Source organism: Petromyzon marinus, chromosome 51, assembly GCF_048934315.1.
Source record: "Petromyzon marinus isolate PM22_M1 ecotype Great Lakes invasive population chromosome 51, UKy_Petmar_22M1.pri1.0, whole genome shotgun sequence".
NCBI classification, from domain to species: domain Eukaryota; kingdom Metazoa; phylum Chordata; class Hyperoartia; order Petromyzontiformes; family Petromyzontidae; genus Petromyzon; species Petromyzon marinus.
Window position 1 is genome coordinate 3,847,623 of NC_133717.1, and position 20,956 is coordinate 3,868,578.

At 46.3% G+C, this 20,956-nt stretch overlaps 1 long non-coding RNA gene across 1 annotated transcript; it reads left to right on the top strand.

Moving 5' to 3' along the window:
* Positions 1 to 1,408: 1,408 nt before the first annotated feature.
* Positions 1,409 to 17,527, top strand: LOC142931206 (uncharacterized). The gene is made up of 5 exons (XR_012947212.1): positions 1,409 to 1,496; positions 7,365 to 7,448; positions 8,004 to 8,144; positions 8,479 to 8,594; positions 17,071 to 17,527. It is a non-coding gene; the product is annotated as an uncharacterized LOC142931206 (long non-coding RNA).
* Positions 17,528 to 20,956: the final 3,429 nt, after the last annotated feature.

Genomic DNA, 20,956 nt, shown 5'->3' on the forward strand with positions numbered 1-20,956 from the left:
ATGTGCTTTCTTGAGCAGAGGGACCTTGCGGGCGCTGCAGGATTTCAGTCCTTCACGGCGTAGTGTGTTACCAATTGTTTGCTTGGTGACTATGGTCCCAGCTGCCTTGAGATCATTGACAAGATCCTCCCGTGTAGTTCTGGGCTGATTCCTCACCGTTCTCATGATCATTGCAACTCCACGAGGTAAGATCTTGCATGGAGCCCCAGGCCGAGGGAGATTGACAGCTCTTTTGTGTTTCTTCCATTTGCGAATAATCGCACCAACTGTTGTCACCTTCTTACCAAACTGCTTGGCAATGGTCTTGTAGCCCATTCCAGCTCTTTGGTCTTGGCCATGGTGGAGAGTGTGGAATCTGATTGATTGACTGCTTCTGTGGACAGGTGTCTTTTATACAGGTAACAAGCCGAGATTAGGAGCACTCCCTTTAAGAGTGTGCTCCTATTCTCAGCTCGTTACCTGTATAAAAGACACCTGGGAGCCAGAAATCTTTCTGATTGAGAGGGGGTCAAATACTTATTTCCCTCATTAAAATGCAAATCAATTTATAACATTTTTGACATGCGTTTTTCTGGATTTTCTTGTTGCTATTCTGTCTCTCACTGTTCAAATAAACCTACCATTAAAATTATAGACAGATAATTTCTTTGTCAGTGGGCAAACATACAAAATCAGCAGGGGATCAAATACTTTTTTCCCTCACTATAGACAACGAGCGAGTTACTCTGGCATGCTTGCATCACACTGGCATAACCTCATACGACTAATTGTATGATCCCGATTGATAATCCGACCCTCGTCAGCGAGGCGGGGCCTGATTATCATAACGGCTCACATTAGCATAATAACACCCACTCGCAGAAAAGCAATACATTTATATCGCGAATTAGCATAATTTATGCGCATAATTACAATTAACATGAAATCAGATAATTCAAATTTCATTTAATTTTTATTATTTTAATCAAAATTTTCATACCCGACATATACAACACAGTGCAAAATGAGATCAGGCAGGTTAGGGTTAGGATAAGCCCGTGTGAGAAGAAGTTCAAAAACATAATGAGAACGCAATTAAATGTTCCAGTTTATGAAGGTAATACGCAATAATTATTCAATATGATTGCTCCAGTATGGGTTAAAAGAGATGCCCCCTTACCAATGTGAGCGTCTGCCATCAACACGCAGCAAACGTTTCTGCAAACTCTCCTTTGACCCGGCGCCTCCCATCAAAAATGGCCGGCTGCGAAAGAAGTGCAGCGTGCGTACGTATGCACGTACACAAACGCGTACAAAACAAGGGTACCTTGCATGAAGTTGTCCGAGACTTGAAACACGAGCGTCACGTTGTTGGAGAGGGAGCGCACGCCCGGCGGCAGAGCTTGGCCGCAGAATCTGCCCAGCGAATGTCCCCGCTGCTGGGCGCCGCCGTCGTACACGGCCAGGGAGCTGTTGCCACACAGCTCGCTCCCCGGTAGCCTTCATTGGGGTGAGAGGTAAGAGACAAACCGTGTACACAACGTCTTTTGTCGTCACCAACGGTCAATGATAAAATACAGACAATGGCGAGTGCCGTCACTTTGGGCCTGTACAAAAGTTTTGACGCAACGTGGGAGTGCTCCCCATCCGTGTGTATGGGGAACGGAAGCGTAGTGGTTAGTGTGCTGAACCCGTCCTGGGCCTCCCCTAGGTCGACTCAGCCTCAAATGAGCACCTCGTGCGATTTGTAAACATGACCACTGGGGAGACAAAGGGGGCCGGAGGTGTGTTGTTGACCACCCACCACCTCGTGTGCTGTGCTGGCCTTCATAGGTGCTCACTAACAGCACTTGTCCCAACAGTCTGTTCAGGCTATTAGGGGGGATGTTTGTAATTTTCTTTGGGGTGATTTCGGGGTGTGTGTGTAAAGTGACGTGGTGTTTCCTTGCTCAAACGAGCGGTGGGAGGGGAATGTCAACGCTGTGGGTGGAATTTAGGCCGTGGTTGAAATTAACTTGTGTCTACTGCGAGCGCCAATCTATGGCAGACAATGTAAATCATGATCGAACGTGAACATAATTTTGACGGTGGTGGTGATTGAAAATTGTCATAATAATAATAATGCCCAATTAATTGGATTATGATAAATGGGTACTGATGATGATTAAAGAGTGCTACTGTTGCATATTATGATGATGCCCATATTGCTGTTCCTGATGCTAATTTTGGTTATGCTGCTGATGAAGTTTATGAGGAAGATGAAGAAATGCAGAACGGGAAGTGTTCCTGAGAAAGCCACACTTACTTCTAAGACTTATTTTGAAGCTTGTTTCACATGCGGGAAGAAACTTTTTTTTAACAATTGTTTTACCACATAAGGCCTACTGAGCTATACAGCTCTTTTACAGAAGCAACCTGGCCACAAATGATAGCCCAATGAAGTGGCTTATGTGGAAATTTATAGCAGCCAAATCATAAACGCATGTTTCTAAATGTGCAGGGAAAAACTTGATGTGGAGAAAAATCCACGCGACCACAGGGAGAATGTGCAAACTCCAAATATACAGCAGGCGTCAGGGTTGAGATGGAACCCATGTGCTTCTGTATACCAGGTGAGGTAGTTCACATCTCGCCACTGTGGCGCCCCAGTAGCCACAGGCAACACTTTGAGCAAATTACACTCAAATGCCCACACAGATTCAAGAACCCATTTCTCTACCGTCTTCTCCTGGCCATCTCAGCACACTCACCTGTGTTGTTGCCAGGAATCATGAATACGTCGCAGGGTTCAGAGTGCGATGCACGAAGCACTGTGCCATTACTCCCCACATTAAACTAAAATAAAATGTATTTTACCAAGTAAAGCCCACCAAGCTATAACACTCTTTTTAAGAAACGACCTGGCCACACATTAAAGCTCAAAGAAGTGGCTTGTGATGTGGAAATTCATAGCAGCCAAATACTGGGGCATCACGGTGGCGAGATGTTAACTTCCTTTAACTCCCTCGCCTGGTATTCAGGGGGACGTGGGTTCGATCCCGACCCTCACACCTGCATATCTCGAGTTTGCATGTTCTCGCCGTGGTCGTGTGGATTTTTCTCTGGGTCCTCCAGTTTTTCCCTCCACATTTTGGATTCAACGTGTTCAGAGTATTTGGCTGCTCTCAATTTCCACATAAGCCATTTCGTTGAGCTATAATTTGTGACCCGGTCACTTCTGAAAGAGAGCTATATAGTTTCGTGGGTGTTACCTGGTAAAAATAAAACATTGTTTATAGTTTTATCCTCTCAATCCATGTTTCTAAATGTGGAGGGAAAAACCGGGAGACCCGGAGAAAATTCCCACGCGAGCATGGGGAGAACACGCATACTCCAAAAATATGTACCACTAGACCCAGCCGACCCATGTGATGGAGCTCGATTGGTCAGTGTGTCCACCGAGGGAACGAGCGTGCTGCTGATAATGAGCGCCTCCATTCTGCTTCAAACTCCCCTGGATGTTAATGGAGTGTGCAGTGTTTTTTGCTGTTGTTCGTAGGATAGGACTTCACCCATTCTGAATGGTGGGAATCGAGCCAAAATAAAACTGTCACGGTGAATCGGGCAGAAATAATTGTGCAACTTGTAGACCGCTACAATTTCGCGAATGTGCGGAATGTAACTCTACAGGAATCAGGCCTTTAAAATATATATTATTAATATCAATATATGATAGTCAAATTGTGTGTTACTCACTTGAAATAGTTAAATTGCAGCTTGACAAAAGAGCCATTGGGAACTGTAATGTCCACAGTGCAGAACATATTTGTTGCGTAGCCCAGGTCATAAAAGCTGTTCATTCTGCCAGTCACCCTGCAAACTCAATGACTGTCAAAAGGATTACAGTACACAGAGATGACTTTGAGACATCAGTCCTTGAATGCAAACATCGATGTACAATACATCTTTGTTAAATGTTCAGTATATACTGAACTTGACTGCCTATATAATGACAGTATGGAATACGGTATGCACATGAATACAATATATTTTCATTATATTATTTTTCCCCCAATTATATCCTGATTGTGCGATCAGCGTTACCTTCTAGAGATGAAGAATCCATTCTTAAAGTCCTCAATATTCAAAAACAGTCTGCAAAAGCAACTATCAAAGAACTACATCTGCGACACACATTAATTTTCCAAACTATAGGGGTGGGGGGGAAGTATTTTCCCACCTGCCCTGCTAATTTAAAATTCTCAAAGCCAAACCCAAGTGCGAAGTCAAATTTAATGTGATGGTTTTTGTTTGGTCATTGGCGACTGGGCTGAGACCACCAACTCACTACACCTGGGAACGCGGCTCCATCATGGCCGGCTGCCTGGATTCCCACCGAGGATCTCATCAGTGTCAGCTCAGCGCTCTAACTCCTAAGCCATGTGGTGGGCACTTTTAATGACCAGGCGTTTTTTTTTATATACCCGGGCAGTTCGCAATGGCAGTTATTTTACCAACTTAAATTTACGAGCGATATGCATTCATAATGATTTATACAGTCTGTTCTAGAACGCTCTAGTAGTTGCGTTCCTGAAGAACACCACGTTATGGAGTTAAGCACAGTTTGCGATACCACGTGAGATGTGTATGCAGGCTGAATAAAGACTAAGGCGCGTGGGTAGCATCTAAAAGCATCCAGCAGCATCCCATCTTGTGTGATGCTACATCGAGGCAGCCGTACGACCGCTTATTCCTACTCGCACGACGCATTTATGTTCACTCAATCGCGTTATACCCAATTCGCGTTAAGAAAACACGCGCGTTTTAGGAGAACTGACTACTCTATGTCTCTCTCCCATGTCTTTCATAGCATCCTTCTGAAAGGATGCGATCTATTTCTTTTTCACGTCTTCTAAAACGTAAATATAAGCTCTCATCTTACTCGACCTGTCTTATTTTATATTGATTGGGAGCCCTCACTCAAGGTGCTTAACATAGTTTGAAAATGGTGACAAAATATAATTATTCAGATGGCAGGGGCATGCTAGGGTTGAGTATTGAGTGACCGTGATAGAGGGTACTTAGGGGTCACAAAAGGGTATTAGGTGACATCGATATCTCTTATCTGTGTATTTTGCAAATCTTAATACTTTGCTAAAGCTTGTCTCTCTTCTATCATCTTAAATATATCTAATTGTTTTTCTTTCATTTCACTACATCTCGTTCCTTTGTCCACGTCTACTCCGTTATCTCTACTGGCTATCTATCTTCACTTATCTCACTGCATTCATAGCACTTTTCTCTCAATTCTCAAAAAGCCATTGATTCACTTACACGTCTCAAATCAACGTCCTCGGTGACCATTTGTGTAGGTGTAAAAATGTTAAACAGGTAAACGACACGAGGACGTACGGCCACTGAAACACTGAAGTTGCACTTACTCTCATAATATGCACTGAACCCTGTGAATACGACGCTGCCGTCAGACGTGAATGTGACGTACAAGTCGCTTCCAGTTGAAGTCAGGGCTTGGGGCATAGTGAAGCCAGTAAATCTACCCAATTGGGGGTAATCTCTTTAAGGTCCATTGTACACCGTCACGTATTCATAATTTCGTTCAGTTCTGGGAAAGAAACAGGTTAACATACGTGTTATTTTTTTATTTAAAGCTTTCGTGACTGCAGGGATTCATGTTCTTGGTTCTTTCGGTAAAGCCACGTAGAAGGGAAACAATAAAATAATAAAAATACAAAACAATAAAATTCTCACGACGTTTCGACTGCAACACAAGCAATCATCATCAGGTGTGAAAACCACAGTGGTTTTCACACCTGGTGTGGTTCCAGACATACAGTACCCGGGCGTCTAAAAATTAAGTTGCCTCTGTGGTAGCAGCTACATTGGAGAAACCAAAAGACTTATCTCGGACCGCATCCGTGAACATAAAGCAGACTTGAAACACAGTAGGACGAACACCTCAGCCGTGGCAGATCACAGTTATAATTCAGTGGGCTCACATGACATTGACTTCTCCAAGACGGAGGTTCTCTGCAAGCCATCCGGCTACCATGAGAGATTCGTTCATGAGGCCATCCACATATACAAACACAGAGACAATTTCAACCGAGAAGATGGATTCTGGCTTAGTAACCATTGGAAAGACGTTATAAACCATTTCGGTTCTTGATTGATTGTATTTTACGGTGACTTTCAGACCGCAGTCCATTCGCTGGCACTGCCTCTTAATACCTTTCACACGACGGTCAATGGTATGGTTTATAGCATGTTGTATAATAATAAATAGTATAACAGTGTAATGTTTAACATAATTCATAAGGCAATATATAGCATCGTAATTGTATAGTGAATATACAGCAGTGTGGTATACAGTAGGGTTGGTAGAATAATACATAGTGTAATATTACAAGTCTAATATTTTATAGTCTAAAGTATAGGGTAGTGTATAGTAACGCATTGTATAATTAAAGGGTGGGGTTTGTCTATGGCAGTGTATATTACGGTGTATAGTCGTGTAATGTAGAAAAAAGTTTAGTTGGAGACATATCATTATAATGCATGTAAGAGCTTACATTGGGCTGTGTATACGATATTATGCAATGTAGTTAAGATTGGAAGGTATAATAATGTAATGTATAGTAGTCTAGTTTATAGCATAGTTGTAACTCAACACAGGACAGAGCAGCGCATCGTGGCTGTTTCTCTCTCTCCCCCCTCCTCCATTCCGAGCATAGATGGACTCGTCCGTCTGAACAAAGCTCGTCGCTTTCCGTGGTGCTAACGTTGAAAGAAAAAAGAAACCGCCACTGTTTTTCGACATAGAATTGTAATGTATAACGACTTATTGTTAGTAGATCAGCTGATTGGAGAGTATATTGAGTTTATTGATAACATTGATGTAGTTTATATTTTAGTTTTTATCAGCTTACTATATGGTATTCATTATATAGTGTAGTGTATACCCTGCTACTTTATGTTAATAGCTCAACTTATTGAAGAATATATTGAGTACATTTATTATATTGATGTAGTTTATACTTAGTTCTTTCACATCGGCTTATTGTATGATAGTTGGGTAGTTGCAATTCTTTAGCGTCAATGTACTAAATGCCTCTGTTGATATGTAAACTCTGACTTTAACATAGCTACTTCCGTGACCAGTAACATGCTAATCCCTCACACTAACATCATGATAATCTCCCAGTTATTCTGTCTCTCACTGTTCAAATAAACCTACCATTAAAATTATCGACTGATAATTTCTTTGTCAGTGGGCAAACGTACAAAATCAGCAGGGGATCAAATTCTTTTTTCCCTCACTGTAAGTCTACACTGAATGTTTCATGTCTATTTCCTTGTCTCCCCCTTGTGTCTCGGTGTCTGTGTAGGTGTCTGTACTTGACTCGGGAACTCACAATGGCGCTTGCTCCGTTTTTCTGTCCAAATCTCCACGACTTTTGACATTGAACCGGGTGAGTTGGGGTTAGAGTCATGGGGCTGGTGCTAGAGGAATGGCTAGTGTTAGGGGTAAGGGTAGTGGTAGCGTTATCGGTTAAGATTTGTATTAATTTGTCCTTAAATACAAACAGTATCTCCTAGGACTTAGAAGGTAGGGGTTCAGCTAAAAATAAACTAAACTTGTTATTTTGCCAGGTAAGGCTCACTGAGATATACAGATCTTTTCCGATCTTTTTCAGAAGTGACCACAAATGATAGCTCAACGAAGTGGATTTTCACGTGGAAATTTATAGCAGCCTAATACTCTAAACACATGTTTCTATATGTGGAGGGAAAACTGGAGGACCCCGAGAAAATCCACATGACTATTGGAAAAACATGCGCAAACTCCAAATATACAGACGTCAAGGTCGGGAACGAATCCACGACCTCCTGTATACCTGGCGAGGTAGTTAAAATTTTGCTTCCCTGACGTCCATAGAGGGTAGAGCTACGACTATTTTAGGGGTAGTCGTGTGAGTGTTTGAAGTGTTGCCATCTCCAAAACATCTTTCCATCTCCCCTCGCAGGATATCCCTGGCCCTGGTTACTATGATGTGAGTGAGGTGGTGAGGACAAAAAACGGGCACCCCATCGTACTCGGACTTCAACGCCTTTGCCCAGCTCACTGCTGTACAGGTCTCCAGTGCCCAGACAGCAGGGCACTCCAGGTGGGAATTCACTTACGGGTCACTAACTCGTTTCATTCACACACCCGTACACTCACGCACTTGCTTGCTCACTAACCCATTTAATTACTAATTCAGTCACTGGCTCAACGACCTACTCACTCCCTCGCTCAATCAGTCAATGGCTTGCTTACCCACCCACCCACTCGATAACCCACTTATCCACTCATAAACCCACTGAATAATAACTCATTGACACAAGCACTCAATCACATACTCAATACCCACTCATACACCGACTTACTATTTTTTCTCGTGAATTTTAATGGTATATTTATTATCGCATGATATTGACCACTTCCCACCATTTACCCAGGCCCTGGCCATTATGAACCTAGGCCTCAGGCTTGCCCTCGCCTGACTCTGCTGGTGTCCCGTGAGAACAGCTTTCCAGAGCGATCAACCCCGGGCCCAGGACCTGGAGAATATGAGGTACAGACATTCGCACATCACCTGACTCTCAACTGTGTTATATACACACACACACACACAGTTCTTACTGCATTCACCTATAGCATAGCTCTTTTCACGTGATTATAAATAAAATCGTCCCGTGCATCCATCTACCTCCCTGTGCCTCCATACCCCCGATGTCTGCCTTCTCCCCGATTCCTTCCTTCTCTTGTATCCCTCCTCTTCCCCATGTCTCCCTCCACCCCGTGTCTCCACTTGTCTGCCCTCTCCTCCCCTGTCCTCCCTGTGTCTTTCTCTTCTCTTCTCACTGTGTCCTCTCATCATTACGTCTTCTCATTCTCACCCCCTTGTGTCCCTCCTTCCCTGCCTCGAGTAATCCTTCTCCCCTCTACACCCCGTGTCTCTGCCTGTCTCAGTATGTCCGCTTCCTCGTTCTCAGCCCTTTAATGTGAGCATGGAAGCAAAGATTCCACTACAAATGAACACTCAGTGAGGAAAACTCATTCACATGCTCACCCTACTCACTCATTTGCCCATTCACTCAGCAGTTCACTGATTCGTTCCTTCACTCACACGCTCACTCATCCACTCTCTCAATTGCCCACTCATCCTACTCATCTAATCACCCAACTGCTTATCGACCAACTCACTAAATCACTCGTGTTTACTCCATCACCTCACTCATTAATTTAGCACATTGCTTGTTTGTCTATTTCTTAACAAACTCATGCACAACACTCACTACCCACTCATTCAAACACTTCCATACTCACTCGGTTATGTATTATTTCACTCGCTCATACCGTTCCATCAATTGCTCACTTGTCCAAAAACCCATACACTGCACATGCATTAAATTACTGACCGACTCAATCACACAATCACCCAGTAACCTGACTTGACCACACAGTCACTCAATTATGAAAAACTCCACAGTCGTCCATAACACTATGGCCTAGAAAAATATATGATAGGCAACGTTTCAGGCAATGGCCCTTCTTCATAGCACATAGAGAGACCATAATCAGAGTTGGAGGCTGCAATTGTTTACACCATGGGACATGAGAATTAAATGTACATGTTCTCCCTGATGAACAGTCTTAATTTGGCATCTGAATAGTAACCTGATAATAGCTCCTGAGTAACCAATACACCCTCTAATAATCACAAATGTATTCCTAAATAATCTCATTTATGTTAAAAAAGTAAATGTCAGGACTTGCGAGATTGTTGGTCCAATCCTTGCATGTTCATTGTTCACAGATATCATGATGTCGCCCTCTGGCACAATGTCACCTACCTTACGTAATCGTCTGGTCAGTCAACTGAATGTGATGTGAGTGTTGGCGATTGGGTGTGTGCTCACTTACAACACTTTCCCCAAAAGTCTGTAAAGGCTATACGTGGGATCTTTGTCTTTGTGAGTCTGTGCGAGTGGATGATGAAGCCACCGCATGCCCTTGCAGTTTCGTGTTAGTCAGATAGAAGGGGCAGCTAAATGGGTGTGGCACAGGCCAGATAAGAGATGGACTGAGATGGTACAGAAGGATGTGGAGTAGATTGGACTTGCTGATGACCGGTATCAGCGGTGTCAAGACCGGCCTCTGTAGAGGAGGTTCGTGAAGGACGCTTCTGGGGAGTTGGAGGCAGTCAGCCTCCACCAACAACGGATGGCAGAGGAGCGATGCTTACAACCGCGAGCACAGTGCAGCAAGTTGGGACAGTAAGAGGCACAGGTGGTGCATTTGTCAGTCATCTCAGTTAGTCAACCCATGGCACCTGGATCTGTTCCACTACCTACCAGTGAGCCTTCAACACTATACGTAGCCTCAAAGTACGCCTTTCATAGTGCAGGCGCTGTGGTGACATGACCACCACTTAGTGGTGCACAGCGGCTGCTGTTGTTGAGGAATAACTTCATGGGGACCGGTGGCCAGGTGCGGAGCCACAGGGGGGGCTGGGGGCGGCTGGGGGGGGCTTAGCCCCCCCCTGAAATTTTGGGAAAGTCGGTAATCGGGATAACCGGATATCCGGCTGCTGCAAAATGCTGGCTGCCACCTTGTGCTGCCCTGCAGGCTGCTTGAGCGGCAGCGTTTCGAACTTATCAAACTTATTAGCCACATCAGCGGCTCCGACCTATTAATAAACTCCGCGTTCAAATCCAATAATATTTGTTTTATACATTTGTGGCGCCCATTGGAAAACATACACTGGATATCTCAGAATATTGAAGTCAGCCCCTCCAAAGTCAAAATCCTGGCTCCACCCCTGCCGGTGGCACAGTGGTTAGCGCACTCTCCTGTGAACCTGGTAAACGGAGTTCAATGCCCACTCAATACCAATAACAGTGGTGCATATTTTAACGGGTCTTGGGCCTTCACGAGGCAGACTCAGCCTTTAAATGAGGTACAGGACATTGTACTGATGTTATAAATTCTTATAAAATGGTTACAATCTGTATTATCACTTTTACCAATACCCCAATGAAGCCCTCATACTTAAGAAATAAGGGTGTTGGAAACTGATTCTTTAAGTGAGCGCTAAGCGAGCGGTCTGTACTGAGTATACCGCTATCCGGAGAGATACACAATTTAAATCAGTCACCAAACAAGAATGCTTTAAAAAAAAAGTCACAACGACAGCCAAAATGTATAATATAATGAATATGTATTTACATTTACAATACAGAAAATCACGGTTTTGATACAAAAATAAATGTTGTGGTCAGGGTCCATTTGGTCGGGCGCTGGTTCTGGATGACGCCTGATCACCGAAACGCCTCCCCCGGAATCTTCCCTGCTTCCTGACGACGGGAACGACGATTGGCGACCGTGCAGGAGCCGCAGCCAAAACCGGAGCAGCGATTGCGATGAGGGAATGAGGAGAGGAGGGAACAGAGTGGAGAGGGAGACAAGCGGCATCATTAGCGACGGTCGCCAAAACGTGAACACGCCGGTGCAGTTGCGATTACGTGTGTCGGTCAGGATTGTGGGCGGCACGGTACTCACGTAGAGGTGGATGAAGTCGTCAGCCGCTTTGGAGAAATCCCAATTGTTCCGCTCCAGGCATCTGTGGAGGCAAGCGCGGACAGGAGGCAAAGAGAACGTCAGTGCCTTTTTTCCACAGTCCAGCTTGCAAGTCTAGTGCCTGGGCTGTGGACCAGATTCCTATGGCCACCTGAAACGGGTTCATGCCAGCTCCCGGTGAGAATCGATTGTGCAGCCCCATTACACAGTGCCGTTCGGCTCGCTTCTCAATGGGATCCGCATGCTTGGAATAGCGCCGTCACGGGGTCAACGCAGCAGAGACGCACCGTCAAGTCGCCCCTCACTCGAGTCGACTTTATGGCCATGTGTTTGTACAAAATTTGTCGAAACGTACCAAAAATTATCGTTTAAACTCGGGACAGGAGTAAGCCACCTCAAGCATACATTGTCTCCTTAATAATCTTTACAAAATGACTGACGCTTTCCTCTGTCTGTGGACAAAAGGGGTAGGGGGGAATGAAGGGGCAGGAAGGACATAACAGTCCGAGTCCAAAGACCCTGGTGCCCCTATAAGGGTTTGGCAGAATAAATGGCTCCTGCTGGGCTGTCTCATTACTCTGCAATGAAGCATGACATCATGCGTGTGTGCACGTGTGTGTGGCTGTAAGACAGTTCCCACGTGCTCTCGCCCACCTTTGCGACCACTCTGGTGTCATGTGGGATTTTTTTGTGAACGAATTGACTATCTCCTGCTGGGACGAGGTGAGCGCAGTAAGCGGGCAGCTGCTGGACGTCGCTGATGTTGTTGAGGCGAATGCAGGGGGCATCTCACTTGCAAGAGCTTCGCGGATGAACATCCGCTCACTCGCGACAGATGGCCTGCCGGGTGTCAACACAAGCAGGTCAATAAAAATAATAACACATTACTTAGTTAAACAGCAAGCTAATGGAGCACCTGAAGGAAACACACATGGACAAGGGGTCAACACTCTATCCCATACAGAAGACAAGATGGAGATTAGTCCACACTTGCTGTACTGCCTTCTGGAAAATCAAGAGTATGCAACCTCGTTATGGAAGAAGCAAAGGAATGGGAGAGGGAGCAGAGGAAAGGGAAGCAGGAAAGTGTGTATTGTCTGTGTACGAAAACATGGTGTGTGTTTGTGGCTGTGTGTATATGATGTGTCATGTAGCCCGTATCCCCAGCCACCGCATGCCTAAACAGCTTTTGTTCGGCTGGATAAAGGGGGCTAAACGGGCGCTGAATGGGCTAGAGAAGAGATGGAGTGATGTGGTACAAGAGGATGTGGTCCTGAGTGGACTTGCCGATGACTGGTACCCGCCGTGTTAAAATCGGCCTCTGTGGAGGAGGCTCGTTAAGAATGCTACTGGGTAGTTGGAGGCAGTCGCCTTCCAACAACAATGGGGCAGAGGAGTGACGCTCAAAACAACGAGCGGAGCGCTGGGTGGCCAAAGCACAGCAAGTTGGCATAGTAGGGGGCACAGGTGGTGCATTGGCCAGCCATCTCAGTCGACCCGTAGCACCTGGGTCTGCCCCGTGACCTGCCAGCGGGCGTTCCACACTTCAAGTGGCCTCAACGTGCACATAGGCTGGCACAAGCGCCGTGGTGACATCACTGCCACTTAGTGGCGAACGGCGGTTGTTATGATGTGTTGGGTCATGGTGCAAGTGACTCACCTGCCGTCCATGGTTGGCACCAATTGCACCACCCGCCAAAACATCTTCACAGACTCTTGGCAATTCTTGGCTGAGGATCGACAAGCAAAACAAAGGTGCACGGGCATCAAGAGAGAGCCACGACATTAACATTAACCGCATGGCAGGATCAATTAGAATGGTGAGGTGGTGATTATGGCATGCAGTGCAGAATGCACCTGGTGTAGTTAAATGCAATGTCAGTGATGCTGTTGATGATGCTACTGCTGATAACGAAGCTGATGGTGAATGTGACTATGCAAATACTCACTCTCTTTGAAGAAGCCATGGACGGTGAAGTTGACCTGGGTATCCTGTAAAGTGAAAGTCACAAGTAAACACGACCGCCCATCATTTGTAAGCAACCCAAGAGGTGGAGACTGCAGGGTTGGGGTGTCGGCCAGGGTTAGTGCTGTGGCTAGAGTAAGTGTGAGTCTTGGCTTGTGTTAGTGTGAAGGTTTGAGAGAGAGAGATATGTTGCTAGGGATCATAATGGGATCGAGTGTCAAGGCTAGGGATAATGTAAGGCGAAGAAGATGGCGTTAATCTCTCTTCAGAGTTACGTTTCACGTAATAATTCACGTTTAATATTGGAGCAAGTGAAAGGTGGACATATTTACATAGACATAAGGGTATCAAAGAATAAGTCTAAATCATTATTGTAAAAATTCGAAGCATAAATTGAAGGCTTGTGGACAGGAAAGGTTTGTAACTCAGGCCGCATGAGCTCAGCAATTTGTGTTTAAGCAGAGCCAGCGGCTATGTCAATGAGGGCGTTTTGGTGCAAGGCCACGGTGGGCTCACCGTGCCACGGCTGACGGTGGTGGTGAAGGAGGACATATCGTGATGCTTGTGCGTCAGCTCTTTGATGAAGTCCTCCGCCGTCAGCCGCTCGCACTTGAGCTGTGCTGTGGGATGAGGGGGCAGGAGGGCAACAAAACTGTGGTGATGCGAGTGGCGACAGATATGCGCAACTGTTGCATTGGAGGTGCGGAGCAAGGAGAAAAAAACTGCATGGCGCACGGTGACAGAATGACATGAGCGGTGACACAGTGACGCACGGATCTGCAAACATCGCTCGTGACCAACACTCACGTGAATCTTCCGGGGTCGGCTTGTCTGTACCCTCCTCTCCCAGGCTGCTCCTGGAGGTAGAAACGAGATCTGGAGTGTTAGGAAACTGAGTGGCTACACTCACATCCACAAATGTGCTTTAATTTCCGTGTTTTCGCAAAGCATTTCTTCTGGTATCGTTGCAGAAATTGATTATTTAATTCCAGTTTTAGAAGCCATATTTAATTTCGAAGGATTTAAAGCAATCTTCTGATTGGCTGCTTGCGGCTATGTGAAAAAAACCTCCACACGTTTCAGCACACTTTAAATGGCGTGCTCTTTGATGACGCTATAGAAGTTGTCATTGATGCTTATAACCGCCTGTACCGATGATAAACAATGTAACACGGTCTCCCGAGAGCAGTCTGTGGCAAATACCAATTCATCCTTTCATGTGACAGCCTTGCTGGCCAGTTTGTGAGTATGTGTGTGTTTGTCAGCTCACTCTGAGGGGGTGTAGATGGTGATGAGGGCATCCTTATGATACTTCTTGAGCAGACCCTCGCGGTCTGCGGTATCATAAAGACCGTAGTACCTGCCAATGCACATGCAACACACTTTAATCACCAAGTGCGTAGCGATCCATCGATTCATATCAACTCAAATATTTTGTTTACAATGCAAGTATACGGTCGTGCTTGAGATCATAAAAGAGTCGCAATGCATTGTTGCATAAATAATGGGATGATGCAGTGGTGTAACGGTTATTACTCTGGGCTTGCAAATCAGAGTTTGCCAGTGTAATGTCCTGGAAGCAAACGTTGAAGCAAAGGTGCAAACTGATTGAATCCCCCCACCTATGTCCAGCCAGCTGTCTACCACAGTTCAATTGGAAATGTTGGGGTTGTGTCGGTACTCCCTACCCTTATGTCCGGCTATTGTGGAAGACTAGGCCATATACACGATAGAGGGTTCTCTACAGCTCCCTCTAGTGGAGTAGAATGCACAAGGAATTTCAGGGCTGCACTTTTATATACAACTAGCTTTACTACCCGGCTTCGCCCGAGACTTGGATTCTTGTCTTGGATTAATAAGCGGAGGGTTGGGGTGGGGATGCGTGACGTCAGCAGGCACACTGCGTAATGCTTCCGCATGCGGGTGACATCACAGATGTGACGTCACCGCTCACTTGCCGTGGAAAATATATCCATTATTGCTACCCAGATTCCAAATTTCAAGTTTGTTGCATGTTGGGAAGTATGCTAAACATTTCGAACAGACACACATATTTACAAATTTCCCTTTTATATATGTAGATAAATTCATGATAGAATTAAGATAATGGGACTAATTTGTAGAAGGAAGGCAATCCAACTGGAAAACGGTAATAATGAGAGACACGTGGACTAAACAACATATGCAGCGTAAAGAAACCATTCTAACTGATAAGAAAAGTAAGTGGGCTTGAGCAGAACACACTGGCAGAAGGAATAATGGCCAATAGTCTAGACTAAGTACTGAGTGACATCCAAGGGAGGGAACGTGCCTAAGGGCAAGGTGATCCAGGAGTTGGAGCGAATAAATGAGCTTGTCTATAGATTGTAGGTAGGTTATTCCATTGCAGGGCAGTCATATAGTAATGGCTTGGGGAAGCATTTACCCAGCAGTGCATTGATAATTCCTGGTGATGATGATGAAATATTACATAAAAGCATAGGATGGGATACCCTAGTGTCTGTGTGAGTGAGTGCGGGGAATTGGAAGGCTCCTTACTCCTTGAGGAAGTTCGTGATGAGGCCTTGAATGTCGGCTGAGGTGGGCGGCAGAGGGGTGGGTGGCATAGCTGTGGGAGGCTGAGCCTTGGGTGGCAGAGGTGTGGTTGGCAGAGGTGTGGTTGGCAGAGCGGTGGGAGGCTGAGCCTTGGGTGGCAGAACGGTGGGAGGCTGTGCCTTGGGTGGCAGAGGTGTGGGTGGCAGAACGGTGGGAGGCTGAGCCTTTGGTGGCAGAGGTGTGGGTGGTAGAGTTGTGGGAGGCTGAGCTGTGGGTGGCAGAGCGGTGGGTGGCAGAGGTGTGCGTGGCAAAGCCATGGGAGGCCGATCTTCGCAAGGCTGAGCCTTCCGAGGTCGAGCCTTGGGTGACAGAGCTGTGGGTCGCTCAGCTGTGGGAGGCATAGGCGTGGGTGTCAGAGGTGTGGGTGGCACAACTTTGAGAAGCTGAGCAGTGGCAAGCCGATCCTTGGATGGCAGAGTTGTGGGTGGCACAGCGGTGGGTGGCACAGCGATGAGAGGCTGAGCTTTGGGAGGCTGCGCAGTTGGTGGTTGAGCAGAGGGTGCCATGACTTTGGGCACCATCATGGACATGGATGTGGGCGGCTCTGGCAACTCAGCTTCTTCCTGTTGGTAACAAACAGTTATGGTAATGAATGTGATTATGATGATGTGAGTGGTGGTGCTGGTGGTAATGAAGTTGATGCCAATGGTGAGGATGATGGTGTTGAGAGTAATGATAGATGTGATGATAACTTTTGATGTACTAACACGTACAATCTAGTGTACCAACATATTCTGATGTACCAACACAAACAATCTGATATACTAACATACAATCTCATGTACCAAAACACACAATTACAAATACTAACACGTCCACACGGAACGGTGGTGAGAGCATAGCAGCCGCGTGCCGGTTGTACGCATGGCCTCCTCACCTTGATCAGCCGCCGGTCGTCCTTCGTTAGATCCGCAGTGAGCGGAGACGGTGGGCCCAGGACTGGGCGCATCAAGACGATGGCCTGCAACACGGACAAAGCGGCGGCACCAATCAGCTGTCTGCCGGCACGCCGGCCCCCTCCCATGTGGATCACCTTACCTCGTTAGCGTGATCATGTCTGTGTGTGTGTCATAATTCTAATGCATGTTGTGCAACCAGGTGAAAGAGAACTCAAGAGACCAGGATATGCTTAATTTTCCACAGTGACCCCGGTCACCAATCACATGTAAAGTATTGGATTTACATTCATTTCTATGCTGTTTCATTTTTGTTCCTCGGGGGAAAGATGGCAGCAATTTGGAAAATGGATCAAAGAAAATGGTAAAAATGAGACGGGAATAATGGGAAGCAATAAAAACGAAATGATGAAAATTACATGAAAAATTAAATTGATTCTTTAAATGAATCCCGGCTTCCACCGACAACTCAATGAGTTTGATGATTTATGACGATATTTTTATGATTTCGAGTGCTGTAATCTCTCATAGCTGCGGGTGGTCACACATGGTATATGAGCTATTCAACCCGAAATCAAATGATTCTTACGCGTGTGACTAAACGCATGCATTATGTGTGCTGAAATGCATTTAACCTATGCATAATTGCACACCTATTGGCCTAGCCCTCCAGTCCACTTGGGCTGTCTTTTCCAGCCATCCCAGGGGATTTCAATGAAAAAAACAAGTACCTCTTGGGGCCACTATGAAAGGCTACATGAGGATAACAATGATGCCCTCATTATCCAGGAGAGTCTTGCTCAGCCTCAAGACTGTTGTTCACGAGGATCCTGTATTAGGATTGTTCGGCAAATTCCCTGAATGAGCATTGAGGTTGGAGGCAGAAGCTGCACTCTCCGGGGGAAAATCACGTACGCATTCAAGTCAAGTACGCTCAAAGCTCTGGACAGATGTATGAAACAATCTATTGATATGCTGTGATCTCCTGGTCACCCTTCAGTTGAAGGAGGGGGCTATAAACAGCTGATGTAACATTTACATCTCATAGCAGTTGGCCTATCGCCTCCTGCCTCCCCGACGCACTCACCCTATAGTTGTCGGGAAAGACAATTTTCCGTGACAGCGCCTTGAGGTTCAAGGCCGCCATGTAGTTCACCACATAGAATGTTGCCATGCCTCCCTCAAAGTGGAACTGAGAAGAACACACATACAGACACAATATTGGAGAGAGGCACAGTGTTGTCATCAGTGGTGTAGCGTGGTGGGCATGGTCCCATTGATGGACGAGATTTCTCATGCACAGCCCTTACCGTTTGGAATACGCTTCCACTCCACATCTGACAAATCGACACCATCACTTTGTTATTCAGATACAAGATCAAAGCCTTTTCATTAATCTGGACATACGGTGATGAATAGGAAATCACAGTTTGGACAATTGACCAATAGTTTAAACACAGGATAGTTAAACCCAGGATGGATTGTAAGCAGTCCAGCTTGAACACATCGCTTAATCTCTCGCGCTCATACCTGCAACGGAGTGAAGGGCGTGCAGCAGCCCTGCTGCAGGAACTGCAGAAGCCCCTCCTTGCCATACTTCCTCCCAAAAGGAATCTGGGGACACAAGAAGCAGTGGCCAGGAGTGAACAATAAGATATATTTCCTTTTATATAGCATCATTCATGCTAAAAGCATCCCACAACGGACATTAATAATTTTTAGGACCAAATCCCACATACAGCCACTGCCAAAGCAAATGAAAACCCTACGAGCAAGCAAAATCAAGAATGAACAAACAAGTTAAGAATTGGCACCAAAACAAAAGGCACAAACAAAAAAGTTATCCCAACAAAGGAATTAGTCCATGAGGTCATATCCCAGACCCACAATCCCAAATTTCCAACAAAGCCAGCAAGACCCCAAGCAATTTGTAAGCCTGCACGTGTACGTGTGTCTGCGGAGAGTGCTGGCTCAGTGGTTTCCACACTGCCCTACAAACCCTGGCCACCCAAGTTCAATTCCCGCTCATGGCCACAAAAAGTGGTTGTTGGCCTCACTTAGGTCGACTCAGCCTTAAATGAGTACCTGGTGTCGTGTGTAAACATGAGCACTGAGGTAACAACCACACTATACCCTGAGGTGCTATGCTGGCCTTAAAAGGTGCCCACGAACAGCACCTGCTCCAACAGTTTGCGAAAGGCTTTCCGAAGGATTGTCCTTGTTACCCCCCTTTGGATCTGCCCCTGTATTATTACAATGCGTTTTTATTCAGGAGAGCTTCACTGAGTCTCAATACTCTTTTTGTGGAGGGTCCTTCCATGTTTTTTGCAGTGGGGGAGAGGGCAACATTGCTGTGTCATCCCAATTGTGTAATTTGAATTCATTTTTTTTTTATTCCGACCATCACGCCAGCATATGACATCACTGGATAATTAAGGTCCACTGTAAAGCAGATAGCACGTAGTATGTTTACCAATAATACCACGGAGATAACCACCGACTGTGTCCACGTGTGTGCGGCCACTGCATTTACCGTGATCTGGTACCAAGTGGATGGTTCCTGGCTGACGTTGCGCGCCGGAGCACGGTACTCCGCCGACTCGGCCCGTGTCGTCACAGGTGGGACAACGCTCAGCCGCTGCCACCGATGGCCCTCGGGACCGGAGGTGGTGTGCGACGGCGCACCACTTGGACCCAGCCTGCTCCACACTCTGATTGGAACACAACGAGAGGGCGCGGCGGTGAACGAGCAGCCGAAGGCAGCCACGCGAGCGAAGCATGCGGTTCACTTAAACGGAGACCGTGTCAAGTTTGATTCATGTTAATGTTGGTAGTGAAGAGTCCTAAGCCACCGGGGAGGAGATTCATTGAACAGAATGTAATCCATACATCGGCGAGTGTAAACAATATCTTGTAAATTTGACGACCTCATTGGGTGGTAGAGGGTTAACGTCAAGCATTGGCACCACGTGGCCGAACACCAAAAACAAACGCGGATTCATTGTCCTGGCTATGCCAACCTACGCTTTAAGTTAGGCTGTGTCAAGGCTACACCCAGGGCTTTAACTTCTTTCTTACAAGTCGCTGGTAGACTACATCCCACCGACGTGTGGGATAGAGAAGAAACTCGCCAGTCAATAACACTGTGGCCTTAAAATAAGAAATGTATAATAGGCGACGTTTTGGGCAATGGCCCTACGAAGAAGGCTGTTGGGGCAAAGTATTGTCAGCGAGATATTAAAATATAAACATTGCACAATGACAAGCACTACATCTGGCTGTCTTTGGCTGCTAATGCTTACATACATTACCAGGTGATATCTTTTTTAAGCTGAGTCGACCTAGGAGAGACTCGGGACCGGTTCAATTATTGCTGGTCACTGATGTTAGCCATGGCTGGTAATAAACTCGGGTCAACCTGGTGTTGTTGTAGAGCAATGGGTCCCACTGCTCCACCACCCTGCACCCTGCTCGGCATGTACACATGCACACACACGCTCGTGTGCACTCGCAGCTCTACTCACGATGGCCGCTTGGAACTCGGCCCATCGTGGTTCTCATCCACCGGATGGGAGCGGCAGAGTGGGGAACGTGGGGAACGTTGTCGGCGTGGTCCACCTCTTCCTTGCTCCCCACCACCAATGCTGACAGTGCACATGCGGGACCCAATCGACTCCTCATCCACGGAGCATCGCACTCTCAGGGGGCTTCGGGACCTGTGTCGTGGGGCCTCAGGCTTGGTCGCTGTCCGCTTGTCAGGGTCTGCACACACAAGAGGGGGGTGTGGGGGTGCGGGGCACAAGAGTCTCAGTTTGGAGGTAAGAATGCGTGGATCAGGGGCACCCCAGTGGCTCGATGTTAACTACCTCGCCTGTGATAGAGGATATCGTGGGTTTG